Below are 21439 nucleotides of genomic sequence, written 5' to 3'. Positions count from 1 at the left end.
TGACCTGTGAGCAGAGTTTGACATAATTTGATGAGGCACTTTTTTCATTGAAATACTTTCTTGATTTGACCCCCCATTTCATCACACTCTTTGTTTTCCTCTTTCCTCATTCAATACTTCTTTTCGTCTCTATTCTGATATTCCATTTTCTTCTACCCTCTTAATGCTGAAATATACCACAGCCTCTCTGTGATCTCATCCAGTCTATGCCTTTAAAAACATGGACCATCTATCATATTTTTAATATCATCAGTCAAGAGTGTCTTCCAAATTCCACACTCTTCTGTCTTCCTTGTTCCTGACATCTCTCCTAGGATAGCTAACATCCATCCCAAATTTAACATGTCCAAAACAGAATCCTCAATTTTTCTCTTAAACTTACTGTATCTGGAATTTTCTTTATTTAGATGATTGTAAATTAATTCTTTCAGCTGCTACGGCTAATTTTTTTTTTTTTTTTTTTTTTTTTTTGAGAATGAGTCTGTCTCTATCACCCAGGCTGGAGTGCAGTGGCGTGATCTGGGCTCACTGCAACCTTCACCTCCTGTGTTGAAGCGCTTCTCCTGCCTCAGCCTCCCGAGTAGGTGAGACTATAGGAATGCGACACCATGCCAGGCTAATTTTTTTGTATTTTTTGTAGAGACGGGGTTTTACCATGTTGGTCAGGCTGGTCTCAAACTCCTGACCTCAAATGATCTGCCCACCTTGGCCTCCCAACGTGCTGGGATTGCAAGCATGACCCATGCACCCAGCCAGGTATGGCTAAAATCTTTGTAATCATTTTTTACTTTTCCCTTGATCATATACATTCCACATTCAAGCCATTAAAAATCCTATATCAATCTTCAAATTGTTAATAAATCCAGAATCCAATCACTCATCACTACCTCTGTTTCTACTATGCTTGTCTAAGCAAGTGTGATCTCTTGCTTAAATTACTGCAACAGACTATTAACATATCAGCTAGAATAATCCTTTTAAAAGGTAAGTCATATGTCACACCTCTGTTCAATGCTCAGTGATCCACCATTCACTCATGGTAAAATCCAAAGTCCTTAAATGTCTACAAGACTCGCAGGATCTGCTGGAAGTCCATCCCCTCCCCGTTCTCTCTCATATTCCATTTAATATTCTTCCCCTGCACATTCTATTTCAGTCACATTGAAATGCCTGACACACTATTGACTAGGGAATGTTGCCCTGTTGTTTTCTCTCTGCAACTCTATTCTCCCAAATATCCCCTGGCCAATTCTCTCATCTTCTTCAAGTCTTTAGTGAAATGTCATTTCCTAATGATTCCTGCTAGGTAAAGGCATAGCCACAAAATTTTTGACATTTCTCCTATCAAGGTAAAAATCCATATCCCATCCCCTTGAATAATGGATGGTGTATGACTGCTTGGACCAACAGAGTTTGGCAGACTTAGCTTTGAGACTAGCAGTTTCCACCTGGGACTCTTAGAATCCTCAGTTTCCTTGTAAGAAGTCTGATACCTTGCTTAGAAACCACCTGGAGACATCCTGACACTCCATGGAGGAAGGAGAGGGTCCCAGTTGAACCTAGGCTTCTGGTCCTCCCTGTCAAGTCCAGGCATGTGAGTAAAGTCAACTTGAACCCTCTTGGACCAGTGAAGTCATGTTGGATTTTGCAGCCCAGCCTAGCTACCAGTTGACACCAGGCAGAACAGAAGAATTGCACAGTTAAGCCCTAGCCAAATTCCTTACCCACAAAATCATGTGATATAATAAAATGGTTGTTGCTTTGAGCCATTAAAGTCTTGGGGTAGTTCATTACACAACAATCACGAAAACATTTATCCTGACTACTAATGTACAGTTGCAATTTGAGACTATATGTCTCACTTCTCACCTTGCTCTTTTTTTTCCTTCGTAGTACTTATCAGCTTCTAACATATAACATATTTATTTACCATGTTTATTGTCTTTCTGTTAGTCAACATCTTTTCCCCCGATTCACCATAGTATAAACAGGAATTTATTTTTTTTCTGTTTTATTACTGATACATACCTGGCACGTAGAAATGTTCAACGTGATGGATGAGAAGTAACATATACTTTATCAGAACATATTAAAGATCTCAACAGAGCTGTCCAATAATGAGCAAGATATTTTTTAAATGATATGGTAACTATGTGGTCATACTATAGGAAAAAAAAAATCCAGCAATTAGCTTCATGTTCTCTGCAAAAGACATACCTGGTGACTTTCATAACAAAATGATGATGTGATTGGTGGAAAAAATTCCAATGTTATTAAAGGATATAATGTTTTTTATAGGAAAGAATATGGAAACTTATGGACTCAATTCCACAAAGTCAGGATATGACATAACATGCTACCTAATGGTGGTGTGGACTTGCCAGTCTCCAAAGATTTCCATAGGGAAACAGAGTTGTGTTTATTACCAACAGCACTAAGTGAAGATTCTGCTACACAAGGGAATCTCACCTTACCATTCTCACAGGATTTTCATCTCCTTTTTACAACCTCTGCCTATTGCCTTGTAACCTGACTATTCTAGAGACCTGAGCTATATAACTGCGCATAAATCAGAGGCAAAATGATCCCAACATTTTCTGAATGCTTACCATGAGAGTGATGAGGCTAATGGCAATTTCCCAGGTCTAGCATCCCTCAAAAAAAGTCTGTCTGGCTGGGCGCGGTGTCTCACACCTGTAATCCCAGCACTTTGGGAGGCCAAGGCGGGCGGATCACCAGATTAGGAGATCGAAACCATCCTGGCTAACATGGTGAAACCTGTCTCCACTAAAAATACCAAAAAATAGCCGAGCATGGTTGCGGGCACCTGCAGTCCCCGCTACCCGGGAGGCTGAGGCAGGAGAATGGCGTGAACCTGGGAAGCAGAGCTGGCAGTGAGCTGAGACCATGCCACTACACTCCAGCCTGGGCGACAGAGCGAGACTCCATCTCAACAAAACAAAACAAAACAAAACAAAAAAAACAAAAAAAAAAAAAACAACCTTCAGAACCCTCTGAGATCAATTCTGCAATACTCAAGCAAGTGACAACTGAAGTTTGAAAATAAGCAAGTGGGGAAAGACACAGCAGAAAAATAAAAACGGAAGAAGCCAAATGTAGTATTATCAGAAGAAATCAAAACTCAAAGTTTAAAATGTGGCAAAGGGCTAGTTTATAATGGTTTTGTATACACACATAAAAATCTCCCCCGAAATATAAGAAATTGATAAAGCCACCATCATAGTGTCACTTTAATAAACTTGTTTCATAATTTGCATATCAAGAAGACAAAACAGATGTATACAGAAGATTTAAATAATGCAATCAACAAATGTTATATATATATCCATATTTATAGAACTTAATAATTTACAAAGAAAACCTTCATAAACTTATACATTAGGTAGGATTAGCCAGGATAAGGTTGACTACAGTGACAGAAACCCAAAATAATGGTGGCGTAAAGAAGATAGAAACTCCCAAAAGAGGGAAGGGGAGGCACATCCCTAGAAACACTTAAAAAAGAAAGTCAGTCAAGAAATATTCTACCTTCGACTTTTGAAGCCAACAGTTTGAAGAAATGGGACTCTCGTGGCTGTATGCTGTAGCTATGCCATTTATAGCACCAATCCTCTGAGAAGTCTGTTTGCCTTTTGTACCTGCAACTACAAAGCAGATCAAAAATGTGAAAATGTTGCTATGCAGAGGAGGATCCCTGGTAGACATTGGTAATGGCGATGGACACATTAATAACACAGTAATAGCAGCTGCAAAGCAAAGATTCACAGCAGTTGGTTGTGAATTAAATCAGTGGCTAGTTTGGTATTCCAAGTATCATGCTTGGCAAGAAAGGGTGCATGACTCTGCCAAATTTTATATTTCAGATTTGTGGGCAGTTACTTTTTCATAGTACTCAAACACTGTTATTTTTGGTGTGCTTCTCAGATGATGCTGCAGTTGGAGAAGAAACTTGAACTTGAGGATGATGCCAGAGTCATTGCTTGCCAGTTCCCTTTCCCCCACTGGTCCGTAGACCATGTCACCGGGGAGGGGATAGACACAGTGTGGGCATATGACCTGTGCACTTTTAGAGCAGGTGAAGCCCTGAACATCGATGCATTTCCAGCCAGTCATTCAAATATAAGCTTTAGTAAGAGTGCTCTTCTGAAATATTCATGGTCTTCCCTGATTTCATGGAAACTTAACAGCTGTGCACCAGAGCATACTTGTCTTTGGTGTGTGACATGGTTTGGCTTTGTGTTCCCACCCAAATCTCACCTTGAATTGTAGCCTCAATAATCCCCATGTGTCAAGGAGGTAATTGGATCATGGGGGAGGTTTCCCCCATGCTGTTCTCATGATAATAAGTGAGTCTCACGAGATCTGATGGTTTTGTATGTGTCTGGCATTTCCCCTGCTTGCACTCACTCTGCGCTGCCACCCTGTGAAAAAGGTGCCTACTTCTTCTTTGCCTTCTGCTGTGATTGTAAGTTTCCTGAGGCCTCCCCAGCAATTCGGAACTGTGAGTCAATTAAACCTCTTTCCTTCATAAATTACCCAGTCTCGGGTATTTCTTCATGGTTGTGTGAAAACAGATTAATACAGTGGGAATGTATTACACACTGTATTAGTGTGAAAAATTACTAGTGTGATTAGAATGAAATGAAAAATTATTATTACTTTCCTTAACTGTGGGAGAAAACAAACAGAAGTTAAGAAAAACAGGTAGATTTAAAATCTGCTTTTAATTGTATATTCTAAGAAATGTACTTACTGCCTTTTTATGCACTTGGATGCATGAAAATATGAGTAAGTGATGGTCATATGGTCATGTTTATGGGTAGGAAAGATGTCAACAGCTCTTCATATTATAAGCAATATGGCTTAATGCCACAGATGAGGAGAAATGATTTTCTTTTTTTTTTTGAGAGGGGATCTCACTCTGTCACCCAGGCTGGAATGCAGTGGTGTGATCTTGGCTCACAGCAACTTCCGCCTCCCTGGCTCAAGCAATCCTCCCATCTCAGCCTCCTGAGTAGCTGGGACCATAGGTGTGTGCCACCATACCCGGCTAATGTTTTGTATTTTTGATAGAGATGGGATTTCACCATGTTGCCCAGGCTGGTCTCAAACTCCTAAGCCCAAGTGATCCACCCACCTAGGCCTCCCAAAGTCCTGGGATTATAGGTATGACCCATCGCGCCTGGCCCCGAGAAATGATTTTAAAAAGTAGCAAATGTGAATGTGAATATGAGTCAACAAGCTTCATGTTTCTGAAAAATGAATATTGAATGATAGCTCAAATAATCCATGCTTATCACAAAAGAGAATTGAACTCCCAGTCATATACCTGTAACCTAAATACTGAACTATCTTAATGGAGATGTAATAAAGTAAGATGGTCACATCTTTAAACTTATAAAAATATGATCAATTTGATAATTTTCTTTTAAATGAGAAAAAAGAAGATAGGAGCTTATTCTCTCACATAAGTGTAGTCAAAGCTGATTTGGAAGTTCTATTATTATCAGGGACTCAATCTCCTTTTAGCCTGCTCTTTGTCATTCCTAACAAATGGCTTCCACCAGTAGTATAAGAATGCCATTCTGGTTCCATCTACCATTTCCTTTTTAGCTATGGAGGAAAAAATGGAAGGAAAAGGGCCTGCTTTTAGCTTTTAATAAAACTTTTGGGGAGTACCATCAATTACTTCTACTTACATACTTTTGGCCCAAGAACTTAGTCACATGGACACATCTAGCTGCAGAGGAAGTTGGAAAATTTTTACATATTCTGGATGTTCAAGGGTCCAGATAGAATTTGTCATGTTTACTGCAGAAGGCAAAGGAGAAGGAGAAGAAGAAGAAGAATAAAAAGAAGAAGGAGGAGGAGGACAGAAAGAAGAAGAAAGATATTGCAGGGCAACAATTAATGTCCTATCTTGCACATCTAAACTAAATGTGTTCTAGAGTTCCCCTTTTGAATAATTTGGCTGTGTATAGAATTCTAATTTGGACAGCAACTGGCCTTTAAATTTGGAAGGCATATGTTCTGTTGTCTTCTAAATTGTTAATATTATTATTGAGATGTCTGATGGAACTCTGATTCTTGAACTCTTGTATATGGCCTGTCTTTCTGGAAACCATTAAAGTATTTTCTTCCTGGATGTCTTCATTCTGCTGTGTAATTCTCCCTGGAATTCTGAAATTTCATGATGATGAACATGGGGATGAGCCTTTTCTCCTTCATTGTGCTGGGTACTTAAAAAACTCTTTTGATTTGGACATTTGACATTTGATCCTTTATTTCTGGGAAATTGTCTTGAATCCTTTCACCTTTTATCTCTCTTTCTGGAACATGTATTTTTCAAACATTTCATAGCCTGGACTAGTTCTCTAATATACCTATCATTTCTCTCCTACCTCCAAACTTCTATTGAGTTTTTTTTTTTTTTTTTTTTTCCCATTCTTTTTGGGACAGAGTCTCACTCTGCTGCCCAGGCTGGAGTGCAGTGGCACAATCTCGGCTCACTGCAACCCCCGCCTCCCAGGTTTAAGCAATTCTCCTGCCTCAGCCTCCTGAGTAGCTAGGACTACAGGTGTGCACCACCACACCCATCTAATTTTTGTATTTTTAGTAGAGATGGGGTTTCAACATGTTGGCCAAGCTGGTCTTGAACTCCTGACCTCAGGTGATCTGCCTGCCTCGGCCTCCTAAAGTGCTGGGTTTACAGGCGTGAGTTACTGCCCCTGGCCTCTACTGAGTTTTTCATTTGTTTTCATATTTTTAATTTCCAAGAATAGTTTTTTTTGTTGTTGTTCTCTGAATGTCCTTTTTAATAGCATATTGTTCTTGTTTCAAAGGTGCACTCTTATCTCTCCACGGATATTAATGATTTTGTATTAGCTCAGTCACAGTTTCTTTTTATTCTTTGTTTTGACCTCTGTCTTTCATGTTAGATTGAATATTTCTGACTGATGATTCTTGACTATCTTCTCATATTTAATATCCAGCTAACTAAAAGCTGATGGGAAACTCTATGCATGGGTGGGATTTATCACCTGATAGACTCTATAACACAGTAATCTATTTGTGCTGTTTTATTGGGAGCCCCTGACTCTCTATGTATAAGTATTTTTTGGGGGGTGGAGGGTAATGGTCAGATTCCTAAGAAACTCTTGTTTATGTGGTTTGAAACTGACTGCCATATTTTGGAATCTAAGTAGGGGAAAGGGATTGTTGCCTTTCACTTAAACTACCCCCACTTTTTTTTGGTAGAATACCTGTCATTCTCTGTGAAGCACAGTGTACCCAAATTCAGTCTTTTTGGTCAAACTCTAACCAGTTAAACTCCAGGCTCTGCCGTAGTGGAGTAATGGTGTTGCATGGTGGCAAAGGGTGGAGGGCAGGTGTGGGAGTCGGGGGGCGGGGTGGGGGGTGAAGGGAGAGGAGGGGTGAAAAAGATGGCTGTGGTCTAGCAGCACCTTATATGAACTTTCAGCTAATTCTCATGCATTAAGTCTAGCAGTTCCCTTACTTTCAGTGGCACCTTGGGCTTCAATTCCTGATATTTCCCCAGGATTTTAGAAATTCAAATAGCTTGTTTCTGGGATTTCCCCATTGCCTGCTTACATTTAGGCAGAGAAGAGGATAATAACTCTTCATTTGCTTTCCAGTTTTCAAATTTTTGTTGCTGCATTTATCTCTTTTCCAGTTTTCTTTGTTCGTGTGGGTTTATGTCTTTCCTCTTTTACTATCCGTGTTTATCAGAGTTCTCCAGAGAGACAGAACCAATAGGGATTATATATAAGGAAATTTATTATGGCAATTAGCTTACACAATAACGGAGGCTGAGAAGTGCCATCACTTGCCCTCTGCAAGCTGGAGAACCTGGAGCCAGTGGTGCAATTTAGTCCGAGGCTGAAGACCTGAGAATTGGGAGCTCCATTGTCTAAAAGCAAGAGAAAATGGATGTCCCAGCTCAAGAAGAGAGAATTTGCCTTTCCTCTACATTTCTTTTTTTTTTTTTCCCCCCCTATTTGAGCCCTTAATGGATTGGATCCTGGCCATAACATTGCTGAAGGCAATTTTCCTTACTCATTCTACTGATTCAAATGCTAACCTCTTTCAGAAACACCCTCACAGGCACACACAGATATAATGTTTTACTAGCTATCTGGGCATTACTTAGCCCACCCAAGTTGACACATAAAATTAACCATCACACTTTCATTTTAGTGGAAGTTAGTGAAGACGCAAAGGTAAATATGTGAGTTCAACTTACTATGTTTAATTCAACAATTTGTTGCTGTTTTTAACATAAGGAGTTTTAATTCTCTTTTCTATCTGTTCTTCTCAATTTACTATCTAATGTCTAGTGATGCTAATTAGCATATTAGCTTAAAAATGTGCAAAAGACTCATTTAGCTAATTTCTGGCTATTTTAAGCTCTATCTTCCATAAAGTCCCTTTTCCTACCCCACACATATCAGTTTATTAAAGGAGATAAGCTTTTTCCAATGGTTCATACTTATTGAGCAGTATGTATGATGCTTTTTGCTTTATGTTAATTAGCTCATCAAATATTTATGGTAGTACTATGGGTTAGATAGTACTATCCTCAGTTTATAGATGAGAACACTGAGTGATAGAAACATATATTTTGCCTAAGACAATAAGTGGCAAGACCAGACTTCAGTGGTCTTATTCTTTTTTTTTTTTTTTCTTTTTTTGAGACAGAGTCTCACTCTGTCACCCAGGCTGGAGTGCAATGGCGTGATCTCAGCTCACTGCAACCTTCGCCCCCTACAAGGTTCAAGCGATTCTCCCTGCCTCAGCCTCCAGAGTAGCTGGGATTACAGACACCTGCCACCACGCCCAGCTAATTTTTGTATTTTTAGTAGAGATGGAGTTTCACCATGTTGGTCAGGCTGGTCTCAAACTCCTGACCTCAGGTGATCTGCCCTCCTCGGGCTTCCAAAATGTTGGGATTATAGGCATGAGCCATCGCACCTGGCCTAGTGGTCTTATTCTTAACCTCAGAACATCAAACATGCATCCTTTTGTTTTTCTATTTTCCCCTTTGCTATATTGTCTTGTTTGGGGAAATGTAGTTAATTACTGGAAGAATTATTTAACTTTTATTTTTAAAGAGAATTTCTCTTGACTTTTATATTAGTATTTGCCCATTTGACATAGGTAATTTTTTTTTTTTTTTTTTTTTTTTTTTCCCGAGACAGGGTTTCACAGTGTCACCCAGGCTGGAATACAGTGGTATGATTTCAGCTCAGCCTTGACCTCGCTCAAGTGATCCCATTCAGCCTCCTGAATAGCTGGGACTACAGGTGTGTGCCATTATGCCCAGCTAATTAAAATTTTTTTTTTGTAGAGATGAAGTCACACTATGTTGCCCAAGCTGGTGACATAAGTAATTTATTAGAGTGCTGTAATGTACTTCTCACTACCCTCATGCTCCAGGAGGCCAATTTAGAGCATACTTTTCCTTTTGATAGCTTAGCACCTTATCTACAGTGCTGTAATTATATGCTGCACACAACAGATTCATTTGCTACAATGTTCATTTTTAAATAATTGTCAAGTCTGCTGATCATTTGCCAACTTTTTGTGCCAAAATGTTGTCTACGAAGTTAATTTATAATAATTATTAATTATGAATACTTTATAAAATATCAATTATTCTAAACACTTGCCCACTTTGCCTGCAGATAAATCAGTCTGCTTTGTGAAAGCAAACAAACAAAAAATCCTTGACAACCACTTCCTTGCCAAGACTGACCAAAAACATACAGAATTTTTATATGTTCACAAATACCTTAATCTTTATTTGGAATGGTTTTTAGAAAAACATTAAGCACAAAACATTTGTATTATAAATTCTTCAGTTGACTCCTATTTGTCCTATGTGTCAGTCCCTCTCCTTGTAAAACTAAGATTTATATATCTGCCTTGCCAGGGTGGGAAAAGACTCAGTAAAGAAATGTGAAAGTGAATCAAAAGTCTGAAAATGTATAATTCTGTCTCTTTCCTTTTTTAACAAAAATCCACAGTATTTCAGAGATTCCTTACTCATCTCAGGGAATAAATTGAGTACTTCGGGCTGCTTACATTGAAGAGAAGGTTCTCATATGAATGCCAGGCAGTCTGTGTCCCATTCATTGCTACCAGAGTTCTTGTTTAAGAATGGGTTGCTACTCAATTGTCGTAATGTAAATAGATATTTTTCTGTCTGTAGTCATTTCAGCTTAGTTAATCCACAGTTATTCTTTTAAAAACTAGGAAATGCAAACAAGTAAAAGGTAAAAAAAATTCACATAAGTTCAGAGATAACCAGGGTTTACATTTGGTTTGTATCTTTTCAGACATTTTTCTACACACATACATATATTGTGAAGGGAACCAGAATATGCCACTTTGGCATGAGGATTATTTTGAACTGAAGGCAATTAAGAAATAGCTTATGCAGAAAAAACTCTCTGCCCTCCTCCATCTGACTAAAAACAGGACATAAATTTCCACTTGTAAAGGTGTTTACCTCTTTTTTATAAGAAAGAAGAGAACAACTCTTTTTTTTTTTTTTTTTTTTTTTTTTTAAAGAGATGGGGTCTTTCTCTGTCTTCTGAGTAGCTGGGACTACAGGTGTGCACCACCACACCTGGCTAATTTATTTTTGTAGAGACAGGGTCTCGCTATGTTGCCCAGGCAGGTCTTGAACTTTTGGTCTCAAATGATCCTTCTGCTTTGGTCTCCCAAAGTGCTGAGATTACCAGTGTGTGAGCCACAGCTCCCAGGAGAACAAATCTTAATCACCAGGACTCTTAATTATTTGAGAGGACTCTAGAACTCTTATCAGCCCTGAGATACACCAAGACAAATCTGCAGAACAAATCTTACTAAACAACCTTTATTTCCCATTAATTTCCTCATATATTTACTGTCTCACAATTTACCAACCCTAGGAAATTCCCTAGCCTCCTTTTCCTTTGACCTGTCGTAGCTCCAGAATTTAGCATTCTTTGTTGAAATGGTATATAAGTGCTCACACCTATTTACTTCTTTGAATCTTCATTTCTTTTATACAAAGGCCTCCGTGGGCATGTAAACATATTAATATCAAATAGCATTTGTATGTCTTTTCTCCTATTAATCTGTCTTTTGTCAATTTTATTGGCAGGGCCCCAGCTGCTGAACTTAGAAAGGTGGAGGGAAATTGTTTTTCTTTCTCTACCATTGTATCAGTTGGTGTTCAGTCAGGGAAGCAGAACCACCAAAAATGTCACAGAATAAGGAAGTAATTATAGGAATTAGACCTTGCCCAATTGTGAGGGAAGCTGAGGAAGTGAAAGTCTGAAGGGAGGAGGATCAAGAAAGAGCTACTAACCAGTTCTCCCTAAGTGCTGGTGTGGGTGAAGAATTTGGAGCTTGCAGGGAAAGATGAGTGAGAGCTTGTGGCGAGGTGTCTGGGTTGCTGGGTTTGGTGGTGTGAGCCTGTAGTCCTAGCTATTTGGGAGCTGAGGTGGGAGGATAGCTTGAGCCCAGGAGGTGGAGGCTGCAGTGAGCCAAGATTGTGCCACAGCGCTCCAGCCTGGGTGACCCTGTCTGAAAAAATAAAATAATAAAATAAATAAAATGCCAACAAAGAATGAATCTAAAATGATTTTTAACAAGAGAAAGAGCTACACTGGCCAATACAAATGCTGAGGAGGATGTAGAGAGTGTTGAGTAGGATTAGGATTAGGAATATCAAGAGCCTGATGTTTAGGAAAAGAATGGAGATGAGTGTGGCAAAGCTAAGAGCTTGAGAGGGCAGGGTGACAGAGCAGGTGACGCGACTTCCCAGAGGCGGAAAACTGATGGCGATGATGAGACAGCACTAAAGGGAAATTAAACAGGGTTTTCTTAAAAGGATATAGTTTCCAGGGACTGGGAGGGTGGGAATGAGAGTTGTTTAATGCGTATACAGTTTCAGTTTGGCAAAAGGAAAAGAGTTCTTGAGATTGATAGCATGACAATGTGAATATATTTAACACAATTGAACTGTACACTTAAAAATGGTTAAGATGGCAAATTTTATGGTATGTGTATTTTAACACAATTTTTAAAAAAGGACATAGTGATCCATACAGCTTCAGCTTCTCAGTTTGAAATCCAATTGGAGTAGAGGGTCCCTCCTGCATTACCACCCTATTAGATAATATGATGCTTTTTAATTACTTTTAAAATTTTATTTTCTTTAGACTATATTGCCCAGGCTGATCTCAAGCTCTTGGGCTCAAATGATCCTTCTGCTTAGAAATCTCAAAGTGCTTGGATTACTGGCATGAGCCACCATGCCCAGCCCAATGATGCTTTTTAAATAAGATCCCATAAAACCAGCTTAGATGAACATTTCCAGCAGAGGAAGGAAAAGGCAAAGATTGCAAGGCCAGGCTTTGTTCTCAAAAATTACTCTTAAAGGGAAAGTTTTATTTGTACTTTAACTTATATTAATTTACAATTGCATTTAAAAAATTAAGTTGTTGAGTTCATTTGATGAGCAAAACCATCTTTGAAGTATTCTGAATCTTACTGAACTATTACTGTGATGTAACCATGTTTGTTATAATTTCAAAAAACAAACTTATTTTGCAAAAGGAAAAGAAAAACAACAAAAATATTTTATTTGGAACATTTTGTTAGCCTTTTTACTTCCAAGTCTAAAACATCTGCAATTTGTCCTTCTCTTTTCCCCTCCTACCTCTACCACCAACACTTGCTGCCTGAATGCAGTTTTATACATAGACAAAATGTAATTGCCTAGTTATGGAGCCGTGTGTATATTTTGGCAGATGGTCCTGTGTATGTTAGACCAGTAAAAAGCAGGACTAAATTAACAGCAGTATCAGGAAAAAAGAAAAGGTCTCAGCCAACATTCTGTTAAAAAAAATAATTGTGTGACACAAAGATCTGAGAAGGTTTGAATTTTACATCTTTGGGTAACATATATGGAAACAATTCTCTACTTATAAATTATATTATAGCACTGTATTATACTTCTTTTAAGTGCTTAATGAGTACTGAACAACAGAAAGCTCATCATGTAGTGAAAACCAAATGAACAGTCAAGATTTTAGAAAGTGCTTCCTTCCATCATCACAGAAACAGATGGAGCCAGGTAGCAGAAATAATGGGAATCTCTTAATGGCTGAGTCAGTATGATACCACAGAGGCATATTTGTAACTTCGTATTGTTCCTTCTGAGGCCAGATTAAGAACGTATTAAGATACCAATTGCACATTCCAGGTTCAAGGGGGAAAACCCCAAAATGTAATAAAATGTGAGGTAAATCATATGTTTTAGAATTAGCAATAAAGGAGGCAGATGCTCTGACAATAATGCTGAGATATCCAGGGAGGCATCAAGGAACTTGCAAGATGATTCTTTCTTAGATTAGCACCACCTAATTAAGAATAATTGAATTATAGGCACTGCTTGTGAGGCCTATAGCATTTGTCTTGTTGAAAGTAACTCCAAAACACACCCACACTTGAATTAATTAACTGGTGGCTATTGAAAGGAGTAAAATGGTTTAGCAAGCTAATCAGAAGGGCTGGACAGGTGGGGCTGAAAACTGTAATGTCAGTTTTCCATCATGGCCTCATTATATTGTGTAATATGTTATCGAGCAGGTGGGTTGACCCTTCTGCCTCAGTTTCTTAGTGGTGAAGCTGGAAAACACACACAACTCAGATCTACGTAGCCTTCTGGTCTTCCTGGTTCTGCTAATCCCAACAATCCAAACTAAATACCAGTGTCAAATGTATTGATCCCTAATTCTATTTTGATCATATGGAAGTGAAAATGACACTTTGCCCTGCTTTCAATATAACTAAGCACTTCACATACGGCAGCCAGAGAAAACATGCAACTATCAGACATAAATCAAAATTAACAAGGTCACTCTGGCTGGGTGTGGTCTCTATAGTGGTAAAACCTTGAATATTTTCTGTAAACCATTTTCTATTTGACAATTGGCATGGTGGTGTCTGAAGATATATCATGACCTTTGTGAATATGAAAATCATGTGAGAAAGCTACTGTTTTTCCTGCTTGTGCAAACTAATGCTAACTTAGAAACCTGGGTAATTTTTCTGCTTTCAAATGTAAATACTCATGTTTGGCTAGCCAGTTCTGCCGAAGTCTGTCTGTCTTGGAAAATAAATGTTTTCTTTCCTTTTCTAAATGCTCCCTTCTCTGAGTCTTCATTTGACAATCATCTCAAAGCCTTTGTACAAAACCTCTAATTTTTTTTATTGCTTATGCAATGAAATCCTAATTCCTTTGGCTGACATGTCATAGCTTCAAATCTGACCTTTTCCTTCTCCAAACATATGTCCCTTTGTTCCTTCATGTGAATTCTGCAGCAGTCAGGTAGACCATGATGCCTGGATTTTCATTTCTGCATCTTTGTTCATGATAGTCCTTTTACCTGCAAAATCCCCCGCACACCTCTTTATCACTGCAAACGATACCCGTCTCTCCAGGTGCAGCACAGGTCCTGTGTTGGCCATGAAACCTCACCAGTAGCTCACAGGGCTTTTCCTTCTCTCATCTCATAGTCTGTGCCATGCAGTCAGCCCTTAGTCATTTGTTGTTATGTGAAGTATTTTGCATTAACATTTTATGTTCGCATAGCCCATCTCTCTAGATAGATTTTGAACTTCTGTTCATAAATAAAATTGGCTTTTCTAATTTTTCTAATGCAGGTCTGAAAAGCATCTTGGGGCTTGAAAGCTGAGTACAGTACTCTTCTGCCTTTTACATATATGTAACTGCATTAGTGAGATGTGAAATAAATGGGGGTATAAACTGCTTTTAATAATTCTATGCTGTGTGAGTCCATTCTTGCATTGCTATAAAGAAATACCTGAGACTGGGTAATTTATAAGAAAAGAAGTTTAGTTGGCTCACTGTTCTGCAGGCTGTATAGGAAGCATAATGCCGGCATCTTCTTCTGGGGAGGCCTCAGGAAACTTATAGTCATGGTGGAAAGCAAAGAAGGAGCAGGCTGCCACATGGTGGGGGCAGGAGTGAGAGAGAGAGAGGGAGAGAGAGAGAGAGCAAGAGAGAGAGCAAGCAGGGGGGAAGTGCTGCACACTTTTAAATGACCAGATCTCACAAGAACTCACTCACATCAGGAAGACAGCACCAAGCCATAAGGGATCCATCCCATGATGCAGACATCTCCCACCAGGTCCCACCTCCATCACTGGAGATTACATTTCAACATGAAATTTCAGTGGGGACAAATATTCAAATTATATCACATGCCAAATCTCACTTTACAACCTCCTAACAATACCTTGGGCAGATTCCAAAATTTTCAGTTTTCTTTTTGTTATTAAAACAATCTAGTCCAGGCCAGGCATGTGTCTCACACCTATACATCCCAGCCACTTGGGAGGCTGAGGTGGGAGAATCGCTTGAGCCCAGGCAGGATGAGGCTGGATGCAGTGAGCTGTGATTGCACCACTGCACTCCAGCCTGGGCAATAGAGTGAGACCAAAAAGTAGCCAAAAGCTACTTTTCTAACAGGGGCTCTTTGCAAATATTAATCTTGTTCAAATTGTAAAGTGAATAGCTGCTTCATTTCTAAATAAGGTAATTCTAATGAAAGTCTAAGATTTCAGGCATCCCATTATGTTATGTATTAAAAGCACAGATTTCTTTACTTCACTAAAGATGAGACTATTCCAATAGTGTATTTTCAGTCCCCAACCTTTCTAAAATTTGTGATATATAAATTCATTCTATTACAGATCTTTTGGGATACTTGACTAAATTTCAGGCATTTTTCAGACAATTTATATATATATATATTCATATGTGTATATATATATATTTTATATATATATATTTTTTTTTTTTTGAGACGGAGTCCCACTCAGGCGCACACCATCACACCCAGCTAATTTTTGTAGTTTTAGTAGAGACGGGGTTTCACCATGTTGGCCAGGATGGTCTTGATCTCTTGACCTTGTGATCTGCCCACCTTGGCCTCCCAAAGTATTGGGATTACAGACGTCAGCCTCCATGCCCGGCCTCCATTATATTTTTATAGTTGATAATTGTCCCTATATTTTATTTCAGTTTAGTTTTTATTTATAACTTTATTTTGTGTGTTCTACTCCATTGTCAGTGTAATCTTTTATTATGGATTTTTACTTTTAGTCACTATATGCTTCTTTTACAATTCTCATTTTGTATTCTGTACCTGTATCTGATATTTCCAATAGCTGAAGTCCTTGAGGCCCTAATTTCTTATTTCTGCTGATTTTTACTCATGGTGACTTGTTTGCTGATGTGGTTTGTAATTTTGGATTGTGAAATCATATTTGTCTGACCTTTATCTGTTAATGTCTTGTTTTGGAGCTTTTAAAACCAGAGACAGAATTTTAATCTTAACTGCATGACATTAAGGCTGTAGTTATAAATCTCAGGAGAGATTTTTATTTTTAAGCACATTGAATCTGGGTCAAGACTGACAAATCTTGTTTCTCCTTTCTGCTGTTGGGTAGACAACTTTTTTTCAGCCTTCTGTTAAGCTGAATGTGAGGATTTTATTTTTAATTTTTAATTTTAGAGACAGGGTGTCCCTCTGTCACCCAGGCTGGAGTGGCTCCCTGCTGCCTCAACATGTTGGTCTCAAGCAATCTTTTTGCCTCTGTCTCCTGAGTGGTTGGGACTATAGCCACACCCCACCATGCCTGGCTAATTTAAAAAAAAAAAAAAAAGGTTTTTTTTTGAGAGATGGGACCTCATTGTGTTGCCCTGGCTGGTCTCAAATTCCTGGGCTCAAGCAGTCCTGCCTCAGCTTTCCAAAGTGCTGATATTGCAGGTGTGAGCCACTGCACTTAGATAGGTGTGAACACTTTATGTGAGGCTTCAATTCCAGATCCCTACCTTATGCAAGCTCACTGCCTTGTTTCCTGTTCCCAAGCAGCCATTAAAATCCAAGACTTTAGATAATGGAAACTGGCAATTGCTTTGAGGCCAACTGCTCCTTCAGTGTCAGTCTATAACTATGGGCTACAGCTGCTTGTGAGTCTTTGCCCTTGGGAGTTTCCTTTACCTTTTTTTTTTTTTTTTTTTTTTTTTTTTTTTTTTTTTTTTTTTTTTTTTAGTGAACTCAACTATGCATGAGAAAAGATTGATGTTATATTGTATTCAGTTTATCTAGGTATCTTGTAGGAGAATTTTTGAAAATATCTAGGCTGCCATTCCTTTAAATGTCACATTCTACCAATTTTATTCCAGAATTTTCTCTGTGTCTTATTCTGAAGCAATACTACATAATAAAAACTACTGTTTACTGAATGCCTTTTGTGTGTCAAGTGCTTTTTCTGTTATCTCATTTTGTTGTCATCTTTCCTGTAACACTGATCACTTTGTATAATTAGGACCCTATCTGTTGCTCTCTGTTTCTACCCCTGTGTATTTCCTGTATAGCAGCCGTCATGATATATAATTATTTCTTTTTCTGCTTTCTTATCCTTGTGTTCCACTATAATATAAGTTTCATGAGGATAGGGACCATGTCTATCTTGTTCTTAGTTCTTAATTGAATTTCTAACATCTATGTGAGCAGCTCCTAGTGATCTTTTGATAATTATTTGCCATATAGATGAATATAATCTGTAATGTAGGTAATATTGTGCCTATTTTCACATGAGAACCTGTGCCTAGAGAGGTGAAGTAACTTGTCCAAGGTTACAGAAGTAGTCAGTGACAAATGGGAAAAGATCAGATGCCAAAGTCCGTCCCCCCTGCCATTTGAGAAGCTATTTCTTTCATTCGTTTCTGGAAAGCCAAGGTGAATAGTTATATTATGAAAGTGGCTTGATTAAATGATAATGGAAAAAAATTGCTCACATCATTAATTTCAAATTATGTTTAATTCTAATACTGTTAGATGATTTATATTATATAGAATTAAGGAAATTTCATAGTCAGCACATCAGGGTAAAATGTCCAAGACCTATTGATTATACTTTGTGCCAATTTTTGGCCTATTTCTGAAAACTGGATTTGTTGTTTATTTTGGAAAGCGTATTTTTTTTAAATGAACTTAGCTATGCATTAGGAAGTTATCACCCCAGCCAAGAGAAATACTGAAAATTGTTTATCTTTCTTTCTTCCCTCCTCAGCTCTCCTTACTCCCTAATATAAAAGAGAAAGTTGACAAAACTATTGTTTTTATTGAGCATAGTATAAAAATCAGTTTATTATTTTAAAAACACAAAAATTAGTAAGTTCAAAATGTCATAGCCTTAAAAGTCTGTAAAGATTAAAAAATATATAAAATTGGCTTGCTTTGAATAATCTTTAAGACTATACTTTTATTTAATTTTAATTTTTTTTTTTTTTTTTTTTTTTTTTTTGAGACTGAGTCTGGCTCTGTCGCCCAGGCTGGAGTGCAGTGGCCGGATCTCAGCTCACTGCAAGCTCCGCCTCCTGGGTTTACGCCATTCTCCTGCCTCAGCCTCCCGAGTAGCTGGGACCACAGGCGCCCGCCACTTCGCCCGGCTAGTTTTTTGTATTTTTTTAGTAGAGACGGGGTTTCACCGTGTTAGCCAGGATAGTCTCGATCTCCTGACCTCGTGATCTGCCCGTCTCGGCCTCCCAAAGTGCTGGGATTACAGGCTTGAGCCACCGTGCCCGGCCTAATTTTAATTTTTAAATTATTATTTTTAATTAATTGATTTTTAAGAGACAGGGTAATGCTCTGTTGCCCGGACTGGGGTGCAGTGACTTGTAGTCTTCAACTACTGGGACAAGCGATCATTTTGCCTTAACTTCCCAAGTAGTTGGGACTGCAAGAGTGAGCCACCCCTCTTGGCTAATTTCAAATTTTTTTGTAGGGATGGGATCTCACTATGTTGCCCAGACTGGTCTTGAACTTCTAGACTCTAACAATCCTCCCACCTTAGCCTCCCAAAGTGTGGGATGACAGGTGTGAGCCACCATGCCTGGCTAAGACTATATTTTTAAACTGAAGAACATTTTCTGCAATAGAAACTGAATGATCAAACTGGTGATCAAAGTCAGGTGAATATTGCAAAGAATATCCTTAGCCTGGACAAAGTATACATCAGAGATGATATTCTCACAATATAAGAGTAGATGTGCGCTGAGTAGAAAGGCCATTTTGGATATTTTCACAATAAATCTGTCTGTGAGAAATTGTAGGTCGCCACAGCTATAGTTCAGTCTTAGATGGACGTTGAATTAAATGCATATATGTGCTCTCCGAGTATAATGACTTTGACTTATAGTACTTTTTCAGCTTGGTGCTGTGAAGAAAAGTGGCTACTATAGTCTGAAAGAGTAGTTTTCTGTAGAGTCTGGAAAATGTTCTTATACCTTTAATGGTAACTTAAAAAATGTTGTCTGCAGGGTTCTATATTATACAGCTGGAGGCAAAATCTGAGTCAATTTCACAGAAAACATGGAGCCTTGATCATTAGATTAGTTCCCATGGCGGTATGCACAATGAACAACTTTTCAATCTTAAGAGTCAAAGTGTGGGTTTGAGTATGTTGGGTAAATCAATGCCATTTTAACTGCAAAAATGGAATGCAAAATATTTTGAAGATTTTTTTTTAATATATAAGGAGTTGTAATGCTAGTATTTAGGGGAAATAACATTTCAAAAATAGGATGATTTTGAGGGAAAGTAAAAATTTAGTACATCGTGTTAATTTCCAAGTACCTATGAATGTAGAGTATGGTATCATAGATTGTGAGCTCCTAAAGGCAGAGGATACCTCTTATCCATTTTTTATCTTCCCATTGCCACTACACCTAGTCAACACTAGATAAAGCTCTTTGGAGACACCCATCCAAAGGATCACAGACAAGCCTCGTTTGAAAACGTTTCAACAGGTAACTCCCTATCACACCAATCAGCTCATGCCGGTTTCGACAGCTGAGGCAGAATTTCTTCTCTTGAGTGAATATGTGCTTTTCTCTAACTTCCTCATGCTAGGTCTGTTCTCTGAAGCCTCACAGAACAAATCTGATCCATTTTTTTTTTATCATGTCAGAAAACCCTTTAGACATTTGAAGGCAAATAGAATGATGCAAAATTTTAATGATGGTATGGCAAGCATCATGCTATAAAGTCATATTCCGACTTCTCCCTTTTAGGACACATTGGGTCTTATAGCAACCCCACCCCTACCCTGAGATAGAGAGAGAATATTCATACAACATAAATTTTGTGTCAATTTTAAGGGGTTTCTACATTCCCTAAGAACCCTCCTCTGCTCCCAGGTTAGGACTTCTGCTCCAAAATCTATTTCACAACATGACACTCCTTCCAGGACTGGAGAAAGAATTTTCCCATGTGTGGACAAGGAACACTGTGAATTCTTGATCTTGAGCTGAGTGACTATCAATGTTGAAAATCATATGAATGTTAATCATAGTAGAGCATGTAGTGAAACTGCCTTTGCAGAGAGTATGACAGTGGGAGAAGTCTAGCATGACTGACTCCATCTTGCTTCTGCCCTCACAGGTTGGTTCTCCTTGCTCATTCCTGGGTGTAGGCCAAGCTAACCATGGGAGGAAATTAGTTTATAGTTTAACTTTGAAGCAGAGATGATAATATTCTCTCTCTAAAACGGACCCCCTCCTTGTGTGGGGTCTGAAACTGCCTTTCTAAGACTAATGAAAGGCCACAAGATTATGGGAGGGGGCTGAATTCTGCTATAATGTAGGTGTAGTTTTGAAGAATCTGTTATTGCTCAGGGGTCTTGTGGCCAGAGGTGACAAGATTTGTGACTTTCCCAATTGCTCCTATAAATAACATTACTATTGTGGAACCTGAGATTGGCCTTTTGAGGTGTTTTTCAAACGTTTGCATTCTGGCAACCAACTGACTCCACCAGGACCCATGACTCATGAATCAATTGGCTCTGTGCCTCCACCCAGAGGCTGACTCAGTACATGAGAACTGTTTTCCACCTTCCTTATGATATAATTCCCAACCAATCAGCAGCACCCATCCCCTACCCCCATGCCTGCCAAATTATCCATAAAAACCTTAGCCTCTGAGTTCTCAGGGAGTCTGATTTGAGTAGTAAGCCCCATCCTTCGGCTTGACTGGCTCTGTGATTATTAAACTCTTTCTTTGCTGCAAAACCCTGCTATTCTCAGTGCATTGGCTTTTCTGGGCAGCTGGCAAAATGAACCCATTGGGGGATTACAGTAGTGTCTGTGGAATAGTGAAATATTCAAAGAGAGATTTTGTTAAGTGAGTAGACCCCGGAGGTTGGAAAGTGGTTGGAGCTGGAGGCTTGGGAGTTATCAACATAGAGGCAGAAATTGAATTTAATTAATACAACAAATATATATTGAGCACCTGCATGAACTGGGTGT

General features: G+C 38.7%; 1 pseudogene; it reads left to right on the top strand.

The window, feature by feature from the left end:
* The first annotated feature begins 735 nt into the window (after window positions 1–735).
* Window positions 736–4144, top strand: LOC126931580 (ATP synthase subunit C lysine N-methyltransferase-like; annotated as a pseudogene).
* Window positions 4145–21439: the final 17295 nt, after the last annotated feature.

This window comes from Macaca thibetana, chromosome 11, assembly GCF_024542745.1.
Source record: "Macaca thibetana thibetana isolate TM-01 chromosome 11, ASM2454274v1, whole genome shotgun sequence".
Lineage (NCBI taxonomy): Eukaryota > Metazoa > Chordata > Mammalia > Primates > Cercopithecidae > Macaca > Macaca thibetana.
Note: the sequence above shows the minus strand (reverse complement) of the source record. Positions and strands in the feature narration are given on the sequence as shown.